Genomic DNA, 7,408 nt, shown 5'->3' on the forward strand with positions numbered 1-7,408 from the left:
CTCTAAGAAGAAAACTTTAATGCTGAAAATGTCAAATGGTATCTAATTGTTAATAATTATAATAAGGAGGAGAAACTAGCAAAGTAATAATATCATAATGTGTTCCTATGAAAATATACTGAATAAGTGTTTCTAACAAGTAGATAATAATTTTGTTTTTTTATAGCCATTAGACTTCTAGTGCAATTGAGAAATTGTTATTAGTTGTTAACAGAAGAGTATTATTATTCTGTTATCCTTTGGAAAAGGATTTACAAAGAAAACAAGTAGTAAAATTGGTTGTATCATTTTATTTCACTAAGTAGGTAACATTTTTGAACTCAGGGTATATTGTATTATAGACATGAAGAAAAAAATCCATATATAATACATAATAAAATATCATTTATGCAAAATTCACCATGTACTACATACTTGCTACATGTTTTAGATATTAAATAATTTAAAATTTACAACAAGCCTGTGAAACAGATATTGTTACTATCCCCATTTTACAGGTAGGACACATAAGTGCCAGGTATTAAAGTCACACAGCTGGAAAAAGAGCCAATGCTAAATAATATGTCCAACATATTTATATCCACAGCCAGCACTTAAACTTAGACATTACCCTAATATCCTCTCTTGCAAAAATTGTATCTAGTATTCCAATTACAAATTTCCTAATTAATTTATTGTCATAACACTCTATCAGTACAAATAACAGCTGATGCCAACCCAAGAAGACGTAGAAATAACACAACTGAAAATTGGAGGCAGAAAACACCAAGTCTAGACGCAACAAGCTCTACAAACAACACACCCAAACACACAGACATAATGAGAAGACAGAGAAGTGCAATCCAAATGAAACCACAAGAGAAACCTCCAGGAAATGAACTGAGTGATATGGAAATAACCAAACTTCCAAATGTAGAGTTTAAAATCATGATTGTTAGGATGCTTAGGGATCTTAGAACAATGGATGGTCATTATGAACACCTAAATACATAACAAATATAAAACAGGACATTGAAATATTTGTCGGAGATGACAAATAAAATATCAGAAATGAAGACCACAATGGAAGGAATTATAAACAGGATAGATGAAGCTGAGGATAAAATCAATGAGTTGGAGGACAAGTTGAAAAAAGGCATGGAAGCAGAGCAGAAAACAGAAAAGAGACTCAAAATGTCTGAGGAAACTCTAAGAGAGCTCTGTGACAACATGAAGAGAAATAACATCTGCATCATAAGGGTTCTTAAAGAAGAAGAAAAAGAACAAGGGATAGAGACTTTGTTCAATCATATCATAGCTGAAAACTTCCTTAAATTAATGTAGAAAAAATGCCTACAAGTTCAAGAAGCACAGAGAACTCCATTAAAGAGAAACCCAAAGAAACCTACACCAAGACACATCATAATTAAAATAACAAAGCTAAGTGATAAAGAGAAAATATTAAAAGCTGCTAGAGAAAAAAAGGCTATCACCTACAAAGGAGCCCCCATAAGGATGACATCAGACTTCTCAACAGAAACACTTGAGGCCAGAAGGGAATGGCAAGAAATGTTCAAAGTAATGCAGAACAAGAACCTACAAGCAAGACTACTTTATCCAGCAAGGCTATCATTTAAAATTGCAGGAGAAATAAAAAACTTCCCAGACCAAAAAAAAACAAAACAAACAGAATTCATTAAAATCAAACCAATGCTGCAGGAAATGTTAAGGGGCCTGATGTAAACAGATCAAAGTGGGAAAAGAATGTAGCAAAAGAGGAATACAGTTTTAAAGATTAAAAAGGCAATAAAAAATTACATATCAATAATAACCTTAAGTGTAAATTGATTAAATAATCCAATCAAAAGACATAGGGTGCCTACATGGATAAGAAAACATGATCCGGACATACGCTGTCTACAAGAGACACACCTTAAAACAAAAGATGTACATAAACTGAAGATAAAAGGATGAAAAAAAATATTACATGCAAATGAAAATAAAAGAAAGCTGGGGTAGCAATACTTATATCAGACAAAATGGACTTTAAAACAAAGGCTATAGTAAGAGATAAAGAAGGCCACTATATAATGGTAAAGAGAGCAATCCAACAGGAAGATATAACCATTATAAATATCAACACACCTAATATAGGAGCATCTAAATATATAAAGCGTACTTTGATGGATATAAAGGGTGAGATGAACAGCAATACTAGAATAGTAGGGGATTTCAATACCCCACTAACATCACTGATAGATCCTCAAGAAAGAAAATTAACAAAGAAATAGCAGACTTAAAGGACACATTAGATCAACTGGATTTAATAGATATCTTCAAAATATTTCACCCTAAAGCAGCAGAATATACATTCTTTTCAAGTGTTCATGGTACATTCTCTAGGATAGACCACATGTTAGGGCATAAAAGCAATCTCAACATATTTAAGAAGATTAAAATCATATCAAGCATTTTTTTGGATCAAAATGGCATGAAACTAGAAATCAACCACAACAGAAAAACTCAAAAAATTCTTAAAAACAGCGAAACTAAATAACAGGTTGTTAAATAATAAATGGATTAACAATGAGATCAAAGAAAAAATTTAAAAATTCCTAGAAAAAAATGATAATAAACATAAAACAACTCAAAATTTATTGGACAGAGCAAAAACAGTACTGAGACGGAAGTTCATAGCACTACAAGCATACTTTAAGAAGCTAGAAAAAGCTCAAATAAATAACTTAACCCAGCATCTAAAAGAACTGGAAAAACAAAAACAAGTAAAGCTCAGATGTAGTAGAAGAGAGGAAATAATAAAGATTAGAGTGGAAATAAATGACATAGTGGCTAAATAAACAATACAAAGAATCAATGAAGCCAAGAGATGGTTCTCTGAAAAGATAAACAAGATCGATGAACCATTAACTAGACTCACCAAGAAAAAAAGAGAGAGGACTCAAATAAATAAAATTAGAAATGAGAGTGGAAAAATAACAACTGACACACAGAAATACAAAATATTGTAAGAAAATACTATGAAGAATTGTATGCCAAAAAACTAGAAAACCTAGATGAAATGAACCAATTCCTTGAAACATACAATCTTCCAAAAATCAATCTGGAAGAATCAGAAAACCTAAACAGACCAATTACAACAAATGAGATCAAAACAGTTTTCAAATAACTCCTAACAAATAAAAGTCCTGGGCCTGATGGCTTCACAGTGAATTTTACCAAATATTCAAAGAAGAACTAACTCCTATCCTTTTCAAGCTATTTCAAAAAACTCAAGAGGAAGGAAGACTTCCAAGTTTCTTTTATGAGGCAAGCATAATTCTGATTTCAAAACAGGCAAAGACATGAACAGACACTTCTCCCAGGAAGAAATACAAATGGCCAACAGATATATGAAAAGATGCTCACCTTCTTTAGCTATTAGAGAAATGCAAATCAAAACTGCAATGAGATACCACCTCATACCTGTTCAATTAGCTATTATTAGCAAGATAGGTAATAGTAAATGTTGGAGAGGCTGTGGAGAAAAAGGAACCCTCATACACTGTTGGTGGGAATGTAAAGTAGTACAACCATTATGGAAGAAAGTATGGTGGTTCCTCAAAAAACTGAAAATAGAACTACCTTATGACCCAGCAATCCCTCTACTGGGTATATACCCCCAAAACTCAGAAACATTGATACGTAAAGACACATGCAGCCCCATGTTTATTGCAGCATTGTTCACAGTGGCCAGGACATGAAAACAACCAAAAAGCCCGTCGATAGATGACTGGATAAAGAAGATGTGGCACATATACACTATGGAATACTACTCAGCCATAAGAAATGATGACATCGGAACTTTTACAGCAAAATGGTGGGATCTTGATAACATGATATGAAGCGAAATAAGTAAATCAGAAAAAAACAGGAACTGCATTATTCCATATGTAGGTGGGACATAAAAGTGAAACTAAGAGACATTGATAAGAGTGTGGTGGTTACGGGGGGAGGGGAGGGGGGAAAGGGAGAGGGAAAGGGGGAGGGGGAGGGGCACGAAGAAAACTAGATAGAAGGTGACAGAGGACAATCTGACTTTGGGTGATGGGTATGCAACATAATTGAATGACAAGATAACCTGGACTTGTTATCTTTGAATATATGTATCCTGATTTATTGATGTCACCCCATTAAAAAAATAAAATTATTTAAAAAAAACAAAACAAAACAAAAAAAAAACAGGCAAAGACAACACAAAGTGAGAATTATAGGCCAATATCCCTGATGAATATAGATGCTAAACTCCTCAACAATATATTAACCAACTGGATCCAGCAATATATGAAAAACATCATACATCATGATCAAGTGGGATTTATTCTGGGGAGGCAAGGCTGGTACAATATTTGCAAATCAATCAATGTGATTCATCACATAAACAAAAGGAAGGAGAAAAACCACATGATAATTTCAATAGATGAAGAAAAAGCATTTGATAAAATCCAGCACCCATTCATGAACAAAACTCTCAGGAAAGTAGGAATACAGGAAACATACCTCAACATGATAAAAGCCATCTATGACAAACCCACAGCCAACATCATACTCAATAGGCAAAAATTAAAACCAATTCCCTTAGGATCAGAAACAAGGCAGGGGTGCCCCCTTTCACTAATCTTATTCAACATAGTTCTGGAAGTCCTAGTCACAGCAATGAGATAAGAAGAGGAAATAAAAAACATCCAAATTGGAAAGGAAGAAGTAAAACTATCATTATTTGCAGATGATATGATATTGTATATAGAAAACCCTAAAGTCTCAGTCAAAAAACTACTGGACCTGATAAATGAATTCAGCAAGGTGGCAGGATATAAAATTAATACTCAGAAATCAGAGGCATTTTTATACACCAACAATGAATGGTCAAAAAGAGATATTAAGGAAACAATTTTCTTCAGTATTGCAACCAAAAAAATAAAGTACTTAGGAGTAAATTTAACCAAGGAGATTATAGACTTATACTCAGAAAATTATAAAACATTGATAAAAGAAATCAGGGAAGATTCCAACAAGTGGAAGCATATACCATGCTCATGGTTAGGAAGAATAAACATCATTAAAATGTCTATATTACCCAAAGCAATTTATGAATTCAATGCAATACCAATTAAAATACCAATGACATACTTCAAAGATATAAAATGCATATTCCAAAAATTTATATGGAACCAAAAAGACAAAAAAACAAAAAAAAACACGAATAGCCTCAGCAATTTTGAAAAGGAAGAATAAAGCGAGAGGTATCACACTTCCTGATATCAAGTTATACTGTAAGGCCATTGTACTCAAAACAGCTTGATACTGGCATAAGAACAGGCATATAGATCAATGGAACAGAACAAAGAATACATAAATAAACCCAAAGCTTTATGGACAACTGATATTTGACAAAGGAGGTAGGAGCATACAATGGAGTAAAGACAGCCTCTTTAATAAATAGTGTTAGGAAAACTGGACATCTACCTGCAAAAAAATGAAACTAGACCACCAGCTTACACCATTCAGAAAAATAAACTCGAAATGATAAAAGATTTAAATGTAAGCTGCAAAACCATAAGCATCTTAGAAAGAAACATAGGCAGTAAGTTCTCTGACATCTCTCACAGCATTATATTTGCCAATTTATCTCCACGAGCAAGTTAAATAAAAGACAAAATAAACAAATGGGACTATATCAAACTAAAAAGCTTTGCACAGCTAAAGACAGTAAAAACAGAATAAAAAGACAAACTACACAATGGGAGAGCATATTCGTCAATATATCTGATAAGGGGTTAATAATCAAAATTTATAAAGAAGTTGTAAAACTCAACACCAGGAATACAAACAATCCAATTCAAAAATGGACAAAAGAAATGAATAGACACTTCTCTAAAGAGGACATACAGATGGTCATATGCATATGAAAAAATGCTCAACATCACTAATCATTAGAGAAATGCAAATTAAAAGCACAATGAGATATCACCTCACACCAGTCAGAATGGCGCTCATCAACAAAACAACACAGAATAAGTGCTGCCAAGGATGTGGAGAAAAGGGAACCCTCCTACACTGCTGGAGGGAATGCAGACTGGTGCAGCCACTGTGGAAAACAGTATGGAGATTCCTCAAAAAATTAAAAATCGATCTGCCTTTTGACCCAGCTATCTCACTTTTAGGAATATACCCTAAGAACACCATAGCATTGTTCCAAAAGGAGAAATGCATCCCCATGTTTGTGGCAGCATTGTTCACAATAGCGAAGATCTGGAAACAGCCTAAGTGTCTGTCAGTGGATGAGTGGATTAAAAAGCTTTGGTACATATATACTGTGGAATACTACTCAGCCATAAGAAATGATGACATCGGATCATTTACAATAACATGGATGGACCTTGATTATACAGAGTGAAATAAGTAAATCAGAAAAAACTAAGAAATATATGATTTCATACATAAGTGGAACATAAAAATGAGACTCAGAGACATGGACAAGAGTGTGACGGTTATGAAAATGATGGATGGGAAGGAGGGGAGGGACACAAAGAAAACCAGATAGAAGATGATGGAAGACTTTATGACTTTGGGTGAGGGGTATGCAACATAATCAAATGTCAGTATAACCTGGAGATGTTTTCTCTGAACATATGTACCCTGATTTATCCATGTCACTCTATTAAAATTAAAAAGAAAGAAAAAAACCCACTTTATTATTTTTTACAGTTTCAAATCTGTTTTGTTAGACCAGAAAATAGAAAAAAATCTTCTATCTGTGTATTTATTCTCCATAAATCTGGGATTCTCGGGTACTATTGTGCATAAAATGATTCCCACCATCCTTCAACTCACCTCAGTAAAACTACACTTAGGAGTAGAAAATGGGTACTTCATATCCTCTATTCTAAGCCATTACTAATCTTCTGTTTCTGATTTGATTACCACCACCATTTCACACCAAGAACCAGAAATACTTCATAATTCATAGAAAATCGATTTTCATTGCAACACATCTAACAAGTAACTTCTTATCCTCTCCCAGTAAACTTGACTCTCTGTAAGTGGTACTTAATCCTGAGCAGCATTAACATATACTCACTTTCTCAAGATAGAATACTAAAAATCATTGTTTACGCCCTGGCCTGTTGGCTTAGCGGTAGAATGTTGCTTGGTGTGTGGAAGTCCCGGGTTTGATTCCAGCTCAAGGCACACAGGAGTAGCGCCCATCTGCTTCTCCACCCTTTACCCTCTCCCTTCTTTCTATCTTTCTTTACCTCCTGCAGACAAGGCTCTAGTGGAGCAAATTTGTCCCAGGCACTGAGGATGGCTCCATGGCCTCCACCTCAGGCTCCCCAGATGGGCAGAGCATCGCCCCCTGGTGGGCACACTG

Source organism: Saccopteryx leptura, chromosome 8 (genome assembly GCF_036850995.1).
Source record: "Saccopteryx leptura isolate mSacLep1 chromosome 8, mSacLep1_pri_phased_curated, whole genome shotgun sequence".
Taxonomy (NCBI): domain Eukaryota; kingdom Metazoa; phylum Chordata; class Mammalia; order Chiroptera; family Emballonuridae; genus Saccopteryx; species Saccopteryx leptura.